The sequence below is a fragment of the Neomonachus schauinslandi genome, chromosome 6 (assembly GCF_002201575.2).
Source record: "Neomonachus schauinslandi chromosome 6, ASM220157v2, whole genome shotgun sequence".
NCBI lineage: Eukaryota > Metazoa > Chordata > Mammalia > Carnivora > Phocidae > Neomonachus > Neomonachus schauinslandi.
The window spans coordinates 34,050,405-34,070,359 of NC_058408.1; positions in this window are offsets into that span (position 1 = coordinate 34,050,405).

A 19,955-nucleotide genomic window follows, 5' to 3' on the forward strand; every position below is an offset into this window, starting at 1 on the left:
ACCAGGCTGCCTGAAGTTTGGGGGGGTGGTTGGGGTTATACAGTAGAGGGAAACCAATGTTGAGGGGTAACATGGCAGAGAGCAGTGCACACTCGGAGATCCCCAGCCAGGCAAGCCTCACGGTGAGGGAGAAAGGGATTCCACATGTCAATGAGCTTTAATCTTCTTTCTGAGACTAGTAATTAGTGTCTATATTTTCAAGGGTCTGAGAAGTCCTGTGATGAGAAAATCCTTTCAGTAAGTTTAATCTAGAATTTCTAAAATGTATGTTGCTACACATATACATATATATGTGTATATATATACACACATATATTTTATGTGTATGTATATGTATGTACATATATATATATATATATATATATATATATTAATATCTATCACCAAGCCTCAGAACTAGTATTCTATGACTCACACACAGGAAACACAAGCAAGAGGGCTTTGAGGTCAAATCATCTCTGTCCCCACCTTGGCCCTTATTCACTGATGACAACAGTCGCATCCCTTAACCTCACTGAGCCATCGCATAGATCTTCATGGAGGTAGGATGTGGGGTGAGACAGGTGTCCGATGTCCTGCTGGAGAGTCAGCACCGACGAAAGGCCGGCAGCTCGGTGCTGCTGAGGGCTGCCGGGGCGGATAGGGTGGCTTCAACCTGAAATGGCAGAAAAGAGGAGTCTTAACTATGGGGCCACATAGAGAAGCAGCTGTTGACAGATGCGTCTAGGAGGAGTGGCAGGATGGGTGGGGCTTTGTGAGGGAAAGCTCATTCAGGCTGGGACCTGTTTCTAAAAACATCTTCCCTGGCACACTTCCTACTCCTTTGCAGGGTCCCCAGCCAAAGGAACCAGTTGGGGGCTCGATGCTCTAGGTAGAGGATATGGGATCAAGCCAAGCCAAGCACTGGTTTTTCCCAAGTAGAAGCAGGAGGGCCTGGTGGGCAATTATGCCATAGCTGAGCCTGACGAAGTGGGGCTGGGGAGACGTGCCTCCTCTTCCGTGACTCCGACATGGTGAGAGCCCCCCCAGCTCCCCAGGGGCTGATGCATGAAGACCCAGCACAGATTGGCGCTGTCTGGACTCTCACACACCTCAGCACATCATCAGCTCCGGGAGTGATTGACAGGGACTCAAGGGCAGGCATGTCCGCATATCTTGTCATGCCCTGCCATGCCTCCCCCATCCCCATCCCCTTTCTATTTCCAGCCCAATCCCCATTCAGGAGGCTGCACACACAACTCCATACCATTCACCACGTACTGGAGCCACCCAGGCAGAGGTGGGTGTCTCTTTTCCCTGGAGCTCATGCATATTCTCTTTCTCTCTCTCTGCTTTTATCTTATTGACTTTCAAATTCAAAAACAACAAATACTTAGTGAGCACTTGCTTTAGCCAGTCACTCCGCTAGATGCTCTATTTTATTTATTTAACAAATGCTTATGTAGCACTTACAGTATGTCAAAAACTATTCTAAGTACTTTTCAAATATTAACTCAATCCTCCTTAAAATGCTTGAAGTATTACTATTATTATTTCCATTTTACAGATAAAGAAACAGAGGTGCGGAGAGGTTAAGTAACTTTCCCGACGTCACTCAGCAATTAAGTAGAGATGCTGTTCCAGGGACCTGGCTTCGCAACCTATGTTTTGAACCCCCCTGTTTTATTCTAGCATTGTATCATTCGCATCACAGCACAGGTATTTGTACAATTAGGAGAACTGTGGCTCAGACTAGGCCAAGGTTACACAGCAGCAACTAAATGGCAGAACCATAAATTTGAACCCACGTCTTTGCACTTCATGTACACAGCTAGTTCCCCTCCACAAGGCTGGCTCACATCCCCACGGCCCAGCTTCTCCTACAGTCCTGTATCTGGGAGGCATTTCGTGTGGTGAGAGGCTGGTCCCGGGGCAGGAGATGTGCAGTCCCAGAAGGTAGCACTTGCAGAATGGAACCACACTTCCCAAGCTAGCCAGGATGGGTAAGTGGAGGCAGTCACGAGAGGCCAGCTCACGAGTCAGGATGCTGAGATTTCCTGATAGGCACTGAGAACTTCTGTCATGGCTCTGGTCAGGATAGCTCTCTGTACCTTGTTAGGAGGGTGACCAGGAGGAGCTCGGAAGAGGAAATCTGGGAGCCTGTTTTTTGCTCAAACTTTAATATGCATGTGGGTCTCCTGACTCCATTACATGCAAATTTTAATGGTAGGTCTGGAGTGGGGCCCAAGCTTGTGCATTTCCAACAAGCTCACAGATGCTGTTGGTGCCACTGATCTAGGGACCACATTGACCAGATCTCCTGGGGATGTATTGTCTGTGGGTTTCAGGCGTATATTTGTGGTAAGTGGTTGTGGTTTACAGAGATCTTGATTGGTGTGAGCTCCTGCTAATTCCGGGAGGGTGGGGAGGAAGGGTCAGGATTCAGTCTGAGAAGAAGCAAAAAGGCTTTCTCCTCTGCCAATTTTCCAGGACACCTTTGCCCTTGCGTTCCATTCAAAGCTTCCGTGCCCTGTAAGACTCGCCTTATACTCCCCTCCTCCGAGCCCTCTCTGACCAGGTCAAGCCCCCGAGCATCTCTCTCCATAGCAACACTTGGTTTATTACCTCTCACCATCTATCCTCTCTGACAATTGCCTTAGATTGGTTCTGTAATGGCCTCCTCTACGTATGTGCTCCCCCTCCAACTAGACAGCTCCTTATCCACATTGCCTGGTATCTGGGATGCCCTCCAAAATGTTAAGTAAATGAATTAATGAATGAAGCGAGACCTCCTTTCAAAACACAACTCCCTCGGAGGGATGTTTAACAATAGCTTCAGGTGTTCGGTGAACATTTCCTATCTGCTTCACATTTCAGAGGTCTTTCCCAGTAGCCCGAATTTTGGGGAAAGAAAGCAGAGAGGGCTGGCTGGAGAGTTTCATGCAGCACAGAGAGCAGGTAAGGAGGCTTGCGAATTTGCTCTGGTAATCAGGAGGCTGAAAAGTCTGAAGCCTGCAGCCAGGCAGTGGTCCTCGGCCCAGACCAGAGCCGTCAGCTTGCGCTCCCCTTGGCCTCTCATGGGTCATATTTAAGCCTCAACAAATTCCATAATCCCCTGCTCACATTCCCCCTGCCTTCTTTTCCTAGCCTCTGATCTCAGATCCCCAATAGTATTCATCAAATCCATGAAAATGTCCCCCTCCTGTCCCCTGAGGGGGAGGCTTCACTGGGGAAAACTGGGGATCTAATAAGCTTTCTTGCCCGCTAATCAGTTGCCTGCAGCAAACACCAGCAGCCCTGGGCTCCCAGATAGCTGATGATAGATGCGGGCCGCCGAGCTGCTAGCAGCAGAGCCAGTCAGTGCTCAGAATGCAGTGGGCAAATTGCATTCCGTTTGTTTGCTTTCCCTGGGCAGCATTTCTCCAGGACTCCCGGAGCTTAGGTAGCTCTAGCTCTATACCCGTGGAAGAGACCCAGACCTTTTTCTGTTTCATTTTGTTTTCAAAGACACCACCAGTTTGGGGTGTAGGCTGTCTTCGGCCCTCTTCTTTTCCCTGCTGCCCATCTTTTCTCTCCCCAAGAGTAGAGAGAGGCAAAGGCATCTGCAGGAATGGTGGACATTCTGAGCATTGGTCAGACTTTCAGTTCCAGTTTTGGCCCTGAGGTCTGTGCTTCTATGGACATTGGAAAAATCTGGGGTCTTGTGATAGTGAAGCGGTTTGGAGAATGGTTGCTGCCTCCTGGGCTGATGCTTCGTTGCACGAAATGCTGAAGACCCTATCCTGAAGCAGAGACACTGGGGCTGGAGTCCCTGACCTCACAGACCTCTGCCCCACTTCGCTGAGCTCTGCAGTTGGCCAACCAACCCATGGTGGATCCCTTTTTGCAGGTACTTCTGAGCTCATGCATGGCTTTTGAACAGTCCCCTTGCATTCATCTCCTTCCAGATTTCCAGTTTGATGAAGGCTCAGATGAAGAGTTCCAGAGAACAGATGGGAGGTTGTCATTACATGTTACTGATACACAGAGCTGCTTCAGCCTCACGCATGCCAGTGTGTTCAACCACACTCGTAATTCTTCCTCTGTTCCCCAGCCCGAGCCAGGAGCTCAGCCAGTTTTGGCAAGGAGTGAAAGTATGAGCTTTCTAGGGGCATTTATATAAAACATGCTAGGATTGATGACGAACTAGGGAACAAGACCGTTCTTCTTTGATTGGGGGTAGAAAATACTGTTTTTCTCCAATTCCCTTGCAAGATCTAAAATCAGAAGTCAAAAATATGCTCGCCTAACTTGGGTGTCACTGCAGTTGGTTAATGTGGGAACTTTCCGGAGATGGGCTTTGTCTGGTCTCAGGGCTCCCCGATGGAGTGTACTTGGCAGTGTGTTCTAGTGACCCCCGCAAGGTCATAGCCCTGTACCAGGACAGAGAGCCACGGACATCTTACATTCCGCCTTCATTTATTTGGCAGAGGAACACACTCACTGGCCAGATAGGAGAAGGGACTAGTCAAGGACTAGTTAGTAGAAAAACTGGGACCTGAACTCAGGTCTAGATCAATGCTTTTTCAGGGAAGGACAAAGACCCCATGTTGTACACTAAGGAATTTTTTTTCTCTAATGAGGAAAGGTAATAAGGGTGGCTTCTTTGCAAAATTTTATATGAAGACCCAGAATTTTCTTTTAAGCCTGGCATGGTTTAATAATGTCACATTAGGAAAGAACATTGGCTATCTCCTGGACAAGCTAATACTTTCTGTAAAAAATTCACTTTGCCTCTCTTCAAATGGTCTGAAGAGAGAGAGAAGGAAAAACCATTTTTCTTGAACTCTCTTCCTATATGAACCTTGGTCCTGAGGCTTTCGAAAACTTGACAGAAATAGTGAAGCTGGAAAACCTCATTTGAAAGTTGGCCCAGGGTCTGGAGTTTTCCTTTTCCTGTCCTATGAGAAGTGGACACCTGCATTCACTTTTCACACAGTGTTCCAGGAAATCCTTCACGTGGTACAGAACTTCGAAACCCAAGTGCCAGTCTGCCAGGGAGAGAGGCATTTGCTGCAAGGAGCTAACCTGTCCTCTGTGACCTAGTAAGAAGTTTGTCTGTGTGGTGAGCAGAGCTGCAGATCCTCACACTCTTTCCACTGAAGGAACATTTCTTTTCGAAGCATGCATTTGAACTGAACTGTGCCCACAGACCATGGCTTGTTCTTCTGTAGATGTGTGAGTCCTTGTTTGAAGAGATGCTCACAGGAGATGGAGAAGCCAGGCCTAGGAGACAATGGGAAGGAGCTGCAGGCATACTCCTCACCTCATGCTAGAACCAGAGGAAGTGATCAGGGATCAGAAAACAGCCTGCACGTTTTTGTGGTTTGCCCACCAGAGCATGACAGGCAACTGAACAAAGTAAACTTTAAGAAATGTCCAGAGTGGAAGGTAGCAGGTGGAAAGGATAAAAGGCTATTACAGATTCTCAGGCCTTAGGTGAGGAAGGCTTGGGATGGACAGGACTCACTGTGAAGGATGATGACCAGGGAAGGATGTGATGGATTTGGTGGTAGACAACATCTCTGGGATTAAGGAAAAGGAGTGATTGGTACTATCTCCATGAGTTGGAGCCTGCTTGACTGTAGATCTACAGTCATCAACTGAACAAAGGCATTTGGAGAAGGGGAATCATCGAAGGTCTGCCTCTGCTCTCAGCAGTGATAGAAACTCTCGCCCCAACAACACGATTAGCCACCCCAGTAGATTGCCATCCCCTTCCACAAAAGGTAGGTCTTAGCTGCCACAGGGCCTTTACATACTTTTCTGTAGGTTCACCTTTGAGCTCCTAAAAAATGTTACGTGTTTTGTAAAGTAGCCAGGCAGAGACAAAGTACGTAGACTGGTGTGTAGGGAGAAAGCACGCAGTGAGAAGATGAAAGCTGACGGCTGCTATACCAAAAACAAGAGAAAGGAAGAGATAGACTTCTCTTTACAGAGCAGATATCTTCTTGATAAGTTTACATAAATTGATTTTTTTTAAGTTGGAAAGCTTTCTCCCCATTATTCTTATTTTCCCCTTAAATCAATGAATGCATCTCAGTTTGATTTTCTATAATCAGTGGCTTGTCATAAGCATTTCTATCCTACAGTTTAAAATCTGTAAATAAACACTGTAGTGCACCCGGAGGAAAGGGTGCTTGGAGGTGTGCTTTGATAGGCACATGATCAACACTTACTACATATTTTTATAGGTTTCCATTTTCATGTAAACAAGTCTTCCTAAAGGGAGCTATTCCTAAAGTCAATGATTGGATCCTTCTGGAAGCCCCCATTCAGTGCAAGGCTCAGGTGGATGGCGGGGCTAGGCTTTGTCTCCATGGCTTCTTGACAATAATGGGCTCTCCACACTGGATGCTCAACAGCCCCTGGGAACAATGAACTCACACACCATCAGCCAGCATCAAAAGTCACTTAGTTCTTTTGACCTTGCCTTTCAAAAGCTGATCTTTATTAACCATCAGGATGAGGTGGGGAGTAGCTGAGACAGCCCTCAGTTGTGTCGGCTCTGAGATGATATAACCCCAGAGCTTCAGGGCTGTGAGGGTGATGATTTAACAAATCATACGTTTAAACAATGTGACGGCACACTGCTGTTTGAGGGGTCTTTGAAACACATTTCTAAATAATGGGGGAAATAATGAACACCTCTCACAAGTGTATTTAAATGACACATGCATTAAGATGGAGGGGGGCTCTGATATGCCTGCATAATGAACATTTTTTTTCCTGTTCTTTCATCTGCTTTCACTTCATGCTTCAAAAATGGTCACTGAGCAAGCAGACCTCTGGACACTTTGTAAACAGAAGGAAAATGGCAGCCAATGGACCATCTTTGGCCTTCCGGAAGGGCTCAAGCTGAGGCCCTAACACAGAGAGAAGGGTGGGTGGCCCAGAGCCTTCCTGATCCCAAATCTCATCCCTCACCTACCATTGGAAACGTTTCTTTATCTGAAGCATGGCTCCCTCTACAGAGGAGGTGACAGAGGAAGCAGCTCCTGGGTGGTAACACCCTGTCACACATTCAATACCCAGATGATAGTTGCAGGAAAATACTAGCTGGGAGAGAGTGGGGCACAGGATTGGCAAGTGTCGATTTAGTGCAGCACGTTCAGTGGGAGCGAGCCCGTGGGTTATGGGCAAATTCCAGGTTGTGGATATGGTGGATAAAGCTCTCTTTGCCACGTCCCTGCCTTAATCTTGCCCTAATCCCTCATGACTCCCTGTGTGCAAGCGGTTTCCCAGCATCTCTGGGGGTTGCTGGGATTCTCGACCCATGCTCACACTGGTCCCTCAACTAGCAAGTCTACTCCACTCTTCCCACATTTCCTAGATATCTTCTCCTCTGCCTTGAGGTCACCTTGTCCAGGGAGGGCCCCATTGTGACTCTTGTTGACCTTAGGCCATGTTGTCTCTGTGGACCTTTTCCCCAAAAAAATAAAATAGAATAAATAATAATTTATTTTACAACTGCATTGGTTTAAAGGCTGAATTTATTGTTATATGGTCCTTATAATTATATTCATCTTTTTTTTTCTAGTTTTAAAAGAACTTAAAATTTACAAATAGTCATGGATTCCAAAAAGTGTCACGGTCCCTGGGCATGAGCCTCCTGGCCCCAGTGGATAAGTCAGCCCTGCATCTAAGAAGCCTTTCCTCCCTCCCGAGCCAGTTAGGCAGACCTTCTGGGTTGTTCTATAAACCTAATGCTGCCAATGCCACACAACTAAACTGGGAGCTTCTTGAGGCAAGAAGACTGGGCTTTATTCACCGTGGGCTCCTGCACCTCACCCAGGGTCTACCCTACAAGCAGCCACTCCACTCTTGTCGAGCTAGGTAGTTGAGGAAGACCGAGATTGTGGGATGGTGTCCCGAGGGTGCAGCCACAGCCAACAAGGCACTGGGCAGCAGAGACGGGGCCAATGGGGCAAGTGGGTGGGACGGTGTTATCTCTTTGCCTTGTCAGCTCCACATTTGCTGAGGGCCCGAGGTCCAGGCGGCCCGCAGGTCCGGCGGGAGGAGAGGCTCCGCTGACGTAGCACCAGTGTCCTGAGGGAGAGGGCCGTTCAGAGCACAGCAACACAGCCCTGCCCGTGAGGAGGGCTCTGGGTGCACCCAGAAAACGCAGAAACAAAACCAACACCATAACTAAACTTGAGCAATTTCGTAAGGATGGTTTAGGGTCAGTTTGGCTGGAGGGGAGAATTTAATTGCAAAGCTCCTATGTCTCAACTGCCTGAGGCTAGAAATCGGATGGGGAAGACTGGGAGACTCGCGTGTGGATGATAAGCAGGAATCGAGGATTGAGGACGTGCGCAGGAAGGCCTGCAGAGGACTGAGGTTAAAATGAGGCATTTCAGATGAGTGCTTTGGATTTCTACGTTTTTGCCCCGAGTGGCTCCGAACTGGAGGCAAATGATGATTTGTGTTGCATTTCAGATTTGTTCCTATAAAAATCAAAAGCCCAATAGGAGAGTGTGCTAACAACCTACAAGAATACCATTAGGTACAAAAGAAAAAGAAGTTTAAGGTATGGTCCCTACCAACAAATAGCTTGGAATCTAAACCGGCAACACAGTTCATGGGTGAATCTCTTGTCAGAAATGACAGAGTCAGAAATCAGGTAGACTTGGTAAGGAGAAAAAAGGCAAGTGGCAAGAGAAGGGAGAGAACCTGGCTCTTCTGTAGGAGTGGGGTGCAGTACCTGAGCGTCTTTCTCCAGCTGATCTTACCTAAGGGTGCAAGCCTGGGACGGTCTAAGGGATGATTTCTAAATCTCCATCTCCAGGCCTTCTCACTTCTGAGCCCCCACATCCATTTCAATCAACCGGGGGGATATGCATTTCATAAGAGCCTTCAAATTCTGTCCCCTGATTCTGACCCTCCCACTCCTACTGGTGCCCCCACCCATAACTATCATTGTTCCATCAGAATCAAAGCTTCTGAATCTTCCAAGACCCTCTTCTTTCCCTTGTGCTCTGGTCAATTAGAACCGTGGTCCTCATGGATTCTTACTTTAGTGTCACTTGGGTCAAATTCTGTCTTAACTCCCTAAATTTCACCTCACGTCACCTTCTTCTGGACCATTAAAATATTCTAATGGTTTCTTCTTAGAATTATTTCAACAGCCATGCTGGCATCAAAGTAATATTACCTACTGCATCCTGCCCCAATATCTCCAACAGCGTTACACTGTCTCCCAAAAAAGTCTTCACTTAGCCATTCCAGGGAAGTGCTTATGAAGAAAGGGCTTTGGTGTCACACAGGCCTAGTTTGAGACCTGGTTCTATCATTTATTACCTGTGTGACATTCATTGAGTTAACCACTCTAATCCTGGTGATTAAAATATGAATAATAATTGTATCTACATCATGGTGTTGCTGAAAAGGTAATTTATACAAAGCACTTAACACCGTGCCTGGCACAAGTAAGTGCTGAATAAGGGAGCTATTATTACTAGAAATTATGATTTCTTTTTTGCTTCTTATCAATCTGACTATATCTGTCTTTAAAAAAAATAGCTGACATTAATTCTTCTACACTTACCTATGTGACCACAGGTGAGACTCTTCACTTGCCTCTTGCAGAGTGAGCTCTGAAATTCATTTTATCACCAAGGCCTGGTATCCAGGATAGCGGTATCAATGGCCCCTGAGTGCAACCTACCAGTACCAACCCTCTTATGAACTGCATATCCCCCCAGTTGATTGAAATGGATGTGGGGGCTCAGAAGTGAGAAGGCCTGGAGATGGAGATTTAGAAATCATCCTGAGCCATGGATTCAGGATTCTTCTTCAGTCTCTCATTAGTTCTGATCCTTTCTTCTACACTGGACCCTCCTCTGACACTTCATCAGATGGACTACAGTTGAAACTCCTCTCATTCTTGTCAATCTACTATAGCTCTATTATTGGCCCAGAGTTTTATCTGCTCCCAATAGGAAGGACCATCCAGACAAGAAACACTGCCACCTGTCAAATTCCGAATGTGAGGCAGCATAAAGGGAGGTTTATGTCATGGTTGCTGGAATCAGATAAACCTCAGTTCCGTTTCTGATTCCAGTGTGACCTTGGACCATTTATCTAACCTCTTGCTTCCTCATCTGTAAAATGGGGATGGTTATATTGTCTTATCTTGTGTACCCCTCCCCACAACACTAAATATACAGGAAGTTTATTTAGGAATCCAATCCCAGACAGAAGGAACACAAAACACAAAGAGTGAAAGCAGGGAGGAGGGGACAGGCAGGGTGATACAAGGAGTTATGGAGTTGAATACTGAGCAAGAGATGGATGCCTAATCCCACCGGGAATTCCAAGGGGCATATGAAATCCAAATGAGAACTGGCTGTCCAGGGGAACAAAAGGAGAAGCACATATCCCTCATTTTCTGTTACCCTTTGGTCAAGGGAGACCCCCACTGGGTGTTAACGGCTGGCACTTCCAGATCAGACTCGTGAGTGCCAAGTTGGAAATGAGAGAAGCTCTGGGGCAGGGAGTGAGCAGTGTGTGGGGAGGAGGAGATGTGGTGCCGTAGGGTGGTGCCTGAGCAAAGCTGGTGGAAGCCCTTGGACCACTGGCCCTGCAGAAGAGGCAGAAGTAAGAGGTGGTGCCTGGAGATGCCTCTTTCTCTCGAGATATATGTATGTATGTATGTATGTGTATATATATACATATGTGTATATATATACATATGTGTATATATATATATATATATATACATATATATATATATATATATATATATATATATATATATCTCCTATATATAATGTCCCTCAGGCACATAACAAACATGTCCTGGCTGAAAAAACCCTATTGCTTTACATCAAATTAGAATAAAGTTCAAAGTTCCTGACCTTGGCCACCGTGGTTCTGCATGATCTGGAGCTGGGCTGCCTTGGAGACTTCATTTCCTACACTCTCCCTGGCTCACCCCTCTGCAGCAACACCCTGAAGGCTGGGCCACATACCATCGTGCACACTAAAAACTAAAACACCTTAAGCTTGTTTTGGCCTCAGGGCCTTTGCACTTTTGGATTGTCTCCGCCTAGAACATTCTCTCCTCAGATGTTTGCACGGCTTCCCCCTCCCCCTGTTCAAGGTTCTGCTCAAATATCACCGCCTCAGAAGGGCATTCCCTGACCACTGCCCTTAGCACGGCGGTTACACTTTCTCTTCACCATGCCCCCTCATACCGTTTACTATTCCTGATGTTATGAGTGCTTTATGTGTTCGTTATCTACATCCCTTTTTAGGATATAAGCTCCGTCTGGGAAGAAAAGAACTTTGTTCATTTTGTTCACAGCATTCTCTATTTCCAATGCTCAGAACAGTGTGTGCTGCATCGTAAGTGCTCAATGCGTGTTTGTTACCGGGATGAAGAAACGAATGAGGGAGGGAGAGGCAGTACTACCGCCGCATTCCCCTTTGGATATGGGCATATGAACAAATGACTATGGGCCCTTGGCCCTGCGGGGGCCAGCTCCACAGATACTTGCCCTCCACCTCCCTCTCCGGATCCTGCCCCAACCAGACCTCCTCTCCTTCTCTGCCTCCTTGTGCTCCTGAAGAGTGACAGAACCTTTCAGCAGATTTGGTTGAATGATAACACGTGTCACAGAAGAGAAGCCGCTTTCCGTCTTCCTGTGTCACACATACAGGTTTTCCTTTAGAGACAGGTTAATTTGAAACAGTACATTTCTTCATGCTGCTGGGCAAAAGTGACTATTATTCAATTTGGATATGAAAATATGTAATAACCTAAGCAGAACCAAATGGTGTTACAGGCGTCCTGATGCTCCGTGATGCTCATGTGCGCTCCAGTGGATGTACAAGTATTGGTACATGTGCACACGCTCATGCGTGCACACGGGAAAACACACACACCTGCTCAGCTCTCCTCAACCTCATCTGTGCGCACCCCTTACCTACCATTTTGTCATTGTCCTCTGTTGCTTGTCAGTATACAGTAGTTTTTTGTTTTGTTTAAAGATTTTATGATCTATCTATCTATTTAGAGAATGGAGGGAGGGGCAGGGGAAGAGGGAGAGAGAATCTCAGGCAGACACCATGCTGAGCGCAGAGCCCAACACGGGGTCTCATTCCCGTGCCCGAGATCATGATTTGAGCCAAAATCAAGAGTCAGATGCTCAACTGACTAAGCCGCCCATGCACCTCAGTATAAAATAGCTTTTTTAAGCAAACATTCCATGAGCTGTTGGATGATATGACACTGGATCCATGGAGGGTTCCAGTTCTTACAAAGTTGATGTGAACTCTTGAGCTACCTGAGGCAAAATTCACTCCAGTCCCTTTTTGGCTCAGGTACTAAGTGGATGCTATAGTCTGAATGCTTATGTCCTCCCTCTGCCCAAATCATATGCTGAAATCCTAATGACCAAAGACGATGGTGTTAGGAGATGGTGCCTTTAGGAGATGACTAGGTCATGAAGGTTTCACCCTCTGGAATGGGATTAGTGCCCTTCTAAAGAGGCTCCAGAGAGATCCCCATCTTTTCCCACCATTTGAAGACACTGCCAAAAGGCGCTAGCTATGAACTTGGAAGAGGGCCCTCACCCAACCATGCTGGTGCCTTGATCTTGGACTTCCCAGCTTCCAGAACTGTGAGAAATAAATTTTTGTTGTTTATAAGCTACCCCGCCTGTGGTTATCTTGTTGTAGCAGCCCAAAAGGACTAAGACAAGAAGGTTTCTTTTGGCCCATTCTATTGGCCAGTTACCCCCAAATCCCATCTATTCTGAGCCATGGATGTGTGAACTCAAAAAGAAAGTTCTGCTTATTTTTAATATTTAAAGTATAGTATTCTGAGGAATGTGTTCTGATTTTCTGTATTTCTATACTCTCCCCTAATCCAACTTGCCATAGAAGACTTGTCTATTCTTTTAGGTTGATGGTGGTGGAGGTGGTAAGAGGTGGAGGTGGTGATGGAAATGAAGAAAGGAAGTGGAGGCGATGGAGGTAGAGGTGACGTTAGTGGAGTTGATAGTGGTTGTAGAGCTGGTGGAAGTGGACATGGTAATTTTGTCACTCAAGGGATGGGGTTGGCAGCATTTCAAAATGGAAACACCAAAAATGGTCTCTTACCTGGTCTGAGGAATAGGATATTACTCATTGAAAACTAGTTGCTCTATTCATTTTATTTATTTTTTAAAGATTTTATTTATTTATTTGAAAGGCAGAGAGAGAGAGAACAAGCACAGGGATGGGGGGAGGGCGGAGAGAGAAGGAGAAGCAGACTTCGCACTGAGCAGGAAGCCAGACATAGGGACTCCATCCCAGGACCCCAGGATCATGACCTGAGCTAAAGGCAGACGCTTAACCGATGGAGCCACCCAGGTAGCTGCCCTTTTTATAGCAGCTAGAAATTTCTTAAATATCAAAATTTTATTCTCAATGATCAATCTGTTTCTCCACCTATCACTGGCCTACTCTTTCACTCTATGATATTATATTTAAGAAATACTATTTGAAAATGTGACATTTTGATAAGCAATTGTAGTCTTAACAAGGTTTATATTTTCTGTTTCTATTATAAGCTGTGTGGTGTTATTTTAGAAGATTTAAAGAAATAGAAGGACCAAAAGAAGGAAATAAATTTAAAAATACCCAGAACTATTCAGGATCACCATCATTTACATGTTGCTACATTTTTTTTTTTCCATTAGCCCTTCTGTCCTTTCCTCCCTCCCCTCCTCCTTCCCTCCCTCTTTTTCCTCATCATCTTTCATCTTTATACTATAACATAGACATCTTATATTTACATGAAAAAGTATATATATAAAGCAAGTTCATGTAGTGAGATTTTCTCATGTCATTAAAAATCTCTTCAAAACTGTTTTTAAGGTGTGAGTGATATTACATCACAAAGCTATCCCATAATGTATGTATAAGGTTGACTACTGAGATTATTTCCAGTTTCTTTTTCTTATTGAAAGGTCAGTGTTCCCAGGGCCATCTGAGAGTCCTACTTCAGGCAGCGACACGCGTTTCTTGAGCTAGCTCCATGCACACAGGTATGCATATGCGATCAGAGGGGGTGTGACTAGAAAGCAGAATCACCACCTTTGGGGAATTTTCCTCCAGTTCCGGAGAGAGGTTGAAATGAAGTCACAACATTTATAAACTAACATATCAATAAGTAAGAATTACTGGGCAGTGGAGTCATCTTATACAGCTGGCACCTGGGGAAGGATCAAGATCAAACTTAGTGGCTAGCTTGGGCATCGAGGAGGGATTTTAGGGATCACTGCTTATCTCACAAATCTCCAGGTCCGGCACAAGCTGAGGTATGACAGACTGCTGCAGAGTATGTATGGGAAGGTGTAATTTTCAGTTAACTTGGAAGGGCCATCAGGGGCACAGTGAGCAGAGAGGAAGGGGAGAATATTGCAGAGCAGGGGAATGACATGCAAAGGTTATGAGAGAAAATCCTGTGTTGGCCGGGAGAAGCCACTGAGCTCGGCTGCAGGGGAGGGTGGAGGGGAGCCGTAAGGACTGAGGAGTGGGACCGGGGAGGCAGGAGGAGGGAACCAGAGACTCGGTGGGCCCTGGAGACGGGGGATGATGTGACGCCAACATTGCCTAAGGAGGCTTTTCCTGGCAGCTGTGCTGGCTGTATTGGAGTCGGCAGACCCTGGAGACAGGGACATCTGTGTGGAAGGTGCTGAATTAAATCAGGCATGAGCTGACAAGGGCTGGATGTAGAGAGGTAATGGTGAAATGAAAATAGAAAGGGAAGGCAAGAGAAACATTGGAGCAGAAGAGAAAGCTTGGGGTGTAAAGGACCGAGGAGGTAATGGGAAGTGAAAGAAAGAGAACTTAAAATGGGCTCCACTGGGTTGAGCTTCTGGGCCAGAGCCCTCGTGTTCGGAGAGATGAGAAGACTCATTCGTTTGCCTCTGCTCTCGCTGCTTTGCGTCCGCCGGCATCTGCAGGCCCCCATGGCCCTGTGAGGGAGAAGGTGGGATGGCCACGCTGGGCAGCATAAGGAGCTGGGGAAAGAAACCCTCGCGGGGAGGGGACCCACCACCTTGACCATCGGCAGGCACACGTGCTTATTTGGACCTGCCTGTCTGCTCTTCCGAGGACAGAAGGTCGAAACTCAATCTCTTGTTGCTGTTGACTCTGACGGCTCATTTCCTGACTTAAACTTACTTTGGTCCACTGGGCCCTGGAATCACATCTGATTTCTCCCACTGCTCGACAAGATGCCTGGTGCTCCTAAACCAGGACTGTGCCTGGAGTGGGACCCCATCTGACCACAGCACTTCCAGAGGAAGGGCTCAGACCTGCTCCTCCCCAAGCCCATCGGTGAGGCTGCTGCAGCTGCTGATTTTAGTCTGATGATTTCTAACTTTATTGATGGGCTCAGATGCATTAATTTTCATCTTCAATGTTAGTATTTACTGTCTCCATTTTACTGAAAAGAAAACAGCGATTCAGGGGAGTGATATATGTTTATCCAACGTCTCCCAGCTGCTAAGCATTGGAGCTGGGATTCAACAGTAAATCTGTCTGGTCACAGGGTCTCTGTGGCTGATTCTCCATTTCCTTCTCTTTCTCCTCCTCCTTCTACTTCTTAATTACATTTAAAGGTTTTAAAGTTGACCGAGTCTATATAGGAAAAAGTACCAGGATGTCAGTCACTTAGCTAAGCAGCTGGAACCGGTCCTTCTCAAATTCTGTTCTTTGCTGCCCCATTCCTACCTAAGGCCTGGATTTGAGAGGCACTATGAAAACAGGTGGAAAACTCTGGAATCTGTCTCTCCCTGTGCCTCTGTGTCAGAAGCAGGACTCAGACATTGATCTTCAAATCTAAAAGGCTTAGCTTTTTCTGTAATGGCTTTCTCTGTTCTGTCTGTTGTTCCAGCTAATCGCTTCAGGAAGTCTTGGCAAACTTCTGCACCATCACCATCCGCAGTATTTCACCAGCCTCTTCTCTGAGACGCAAAATTGAGATAAGTTGGAATCTTCAAAGCATGATGTCTAGAATCAGAAGGGTTTCATGGAATGCCAAAGCAGGAGGTGAGTCCTGAGAGGGGACTGACACTAGAAGCTTTCCCTCAGGTCCCCATTATTAATGAAATGTGTGTTGTCATGGTGATAGGAGAGCAAATGGAATTGGGAGAAGACTTGAGGAAATATTGTAACACTGGGAGCTATAAAATTTTTGTGGCAATGTGTATCTTGTGATAAGCTTGGGACATCTCATCACTCTCTCCCATGGCATGTCTCAGACACTATGAGGTCAATATAATATCCTAGGATTATTTGAACCAGATGGGCCTCTGCATCCTCTTAGTTAGTTTGGACCCTAGGAGGCTACAGTTAGGGCAAAGGGTCCTGATACTTGTTATTGGCAAGAGCCAAAATCTATGTAAATTATCTACAAAGCCCAAATAGGCACACTGAAGAATCCTAGGTGGGGATATCCGTATCAATGCATCCTTTGTCTCCATACTTTTATGCAATGTGATCTTCCATCCCCTTCCATCACCCCATCACCTTCCTACAGAGAAGTAAGAAAAGTTATATATATATATATATATAAAGTATGTACAGACATAGATCATGAGATCTAGTTGGGTGATGACCATATGTCCTGGTTTGCCAGGAAAGGCGTGGTTTATATCTACTATGATGGTATAATTATTGAGTGACTCCTTGCAGCAAAACAAGTATCACAATTTGGATGATATTTGTTTATTTTCGATTAAGCTGCTGTTATGGTTATGGGATGTGCCTGGGAAGGCTTGGTACATCAGCAAGGAAGGGTACTGCTGAGCACATGAGGCCCCGTTATCAAGCCTGTGTGCGGCACTGGTCCAAGGTGAAGCCAAGAAACCAATAAGAGATAACCTGATGGCTCTAACTCTGTGACTCCAGCAACCCAGGAAGCCACAACTACCTGAAGGATTGAATAAAATTGCGAAAGACGGTTATGCTTCTAAGGGGTGAGAAGTGAGAAGAAAGGCATTCCCAGTAGGAAAAAAAAAAAAAAAAGCATAGGTAAATGCATGGTGGTGACAACATTTGGAAAAATTAGTGTCCAATTTTACTCTAGAACGGGCTCTAGATATAGGAAGTACTAGGGGTGGACTTTAGAAGTGTCTATTATGGCTGGAGTATGGAGGACCTTGAATGGAAGGTAAAGAACTTGAAACTTATTTCAGTACCTGGTGAAAAACCAGTTAAGGTATTTTAAGGAGGGGAAAGACAAGAGTTGCATCTTTGGAGGATTAATCACAAGAAGAAGATACATACAGTATCTTCTAGTTGACTTTTGAAAATTGTTCCTTGACTAAAGACATAATAAGAGCAAGAAATAACTTTAAATGTTTTCATTATTAAATAGAAAGTAAACAAAAAAGAATAAATAAATTAAGCAGTCAACTCAACCGATTAGAAACAAATCTAAGTAAGGGGGAAAATGAAAGATAAAAGGAGAAATCAACAAATCATCAATAAGATGAATAGTAAATTTATAAACATATTTAAGAAACAGTTCTTTGAGAAAAACACATTTAAAAAATTTTTTGACATTTTAAAGTAAGAAATAAAGAGTACAAGTACACAAAATTTGCAATGAGAAGAGGGATATATGATCAGTATAAAGGACATTAAAAAATTCATAAGCTAAACTATACTTATCAATAGTAATAAATTTGAAATTCTTAATGAAATCAATGATATGCTGGACAAAGTATACACACTAAATTTGGCTTTTTTTTTTTTAAGAAAACCTAATAACTTGCCTTAAGAATCACTCTTTCCCCACAAAAATCAGTTGTAGATTATTTTATAGTTGTCTTCTGTCAATTTTTCAAGCAACAGTTTCCAGAGAGTATAATTGATTAGTCTGCCTAGAAAAAAATAAAAATCTTCTAATTCATTTTAAGAAGTAAGCATTTACATGACACTAAAACTTGACACAGTGCCACCCCCACGAAACAAAACAAAACAAAACAGAGCGGAACACTGGCAGGACAATCTGAGTTATAAATATTGATGCCGAAATCCAAAACAAAAGATCAGCAAATCACATTCATAAGTATATTAAAAGAACTATGGTATCATATAAAAAAGTACAGTTTATTCCAAGATTGCAACACAATAAATATGACAAGTAAAGGGCTTAGCCTTAATAGAACTCATTTGAATTGATCAGAAAGCGCCTAAAATTGTAATAGAAAAATGGGCAGGATATGAATGGACAACTAACATAAAAAATAAAAATGGCTGATAAGCATATGAAAAAGTATTAACCCTGTTAGTTATCAAAGAAATGTAAATGAGGCATCACTTTTTGTAAATCAAATTAGCAAAGCTTAAAAATAAATAATAGTAACAGGAATGCCAATAAACATGTGAAAACATGCTCAACCTCATTAAATCAGGAAAATGCAAATTAAAACCACAATGAAATGCCATTTTACACCCACTAGCTTGGCAAAAATGGAAAACTCTGGCAATACTCAGTGTGTGGGAGGATGTTCAGCCATTAGGAACTCTGCAGTTCTGATAGGGTTGGACAACTTGAAAAACAATGTAATATTACCTAGAAATATTGAAGGTATGCCCACCATTTGATATATTTCCATACTGGGGTATACACCCTCATGTGACCGTTGTCAAATGTTTTCACTTGGACACCCCTAAGAGAATTCTGAGAAACTGTGCACTGCTGACACAATTTTAAATTGTCATCTACACTTTTCACTGGAGATTTTAATGCAGGCAACACAAATAACTTCCTTTCTACTAACTGTAAATAAAAACAAACAGGAGCACCTGGCTGGCTCAGTCTGTAGAGCATGTGACTCTTGATCTCAGGGTTGTGAGTTTGAGTCCCATGTTGGGTGTAGAGATTACTTAAAAAAAAACCCAAGGTCAAGTTCTTAAATGCTTTAAGGTTTTAATCACTTCTTTTACTCCTTAGACCTATATCTTTTTATTCCACATCTCTCTAAATAATTTAATCTAAATTTAACAATTTTTTTTTTGCCTGAAAACCTTTAATTGATTACCCTGCCATACATCTTTAAAGCAAAAGTATATGCATAAATTGAGTTTTTCAAAGATATTCTGTATGACCATGAGGTTCTAAGTATCAAAAATTTTTTCTGGATTGAATTATCATTACAGTTATTAGTTGTACACAGTTGATTATAACAATATGAATAAAATTTTGTTAGATAACTAGTAATTATGAAAACTAAAATTTTATCAAAAACGTTTATTTTATTGAAATGGATAGGGTTTTTTTTTTCTAATTGGTTTCAGATATCTAAGGATAAGTATTATTTATGGCTAGAATGAGCCCTTGTTCTTGTAAATAAACAGAAGAGTGGAAGGAGTTTTGTTTAGAAGTGTCACTCAATTCTTTGAATTCATTCCCAGCTATATGCTAAATATCACCTAGTGACTTATGATTGATGATTTTATCATCGGAAATTATTTTCAATAATCTAGCAGCTGAAAGCTCACTTCAGTGGACAACAAAGAACTGGAATGCATCTGACTTGCAAAATGATTTGTTATCCACTCATTAAAGTCATTTGCTTTCTCAATATGATCATAAAAATGTAAAATGACCCTTTGTCATTCTGGAATTTTTTATACTCCAGTTTAATGCACCGTAATAGGAATCTGGATGAGCGAGAGGTATGTTTTTCTTTTGTAAAGTGGGAAAAGAGCTATCAAATATGAGAGGTTAGCAAGCATTGGTTAAAGGAAAATGTATGAACAGAAACTGGTGATTTGTAAATTGGTTCCCTGAAAGCTATCTTCTGCCTTTAGAAAGCCCCATGTCTCCACAGGGCCACACACACTCGGGTTGTAAATCATGGTCTGGGAGAAACTCTCACTCAAGAATCTTCACAGCAGTGTTGTCCAAAAATAGACCCAAACTAGAA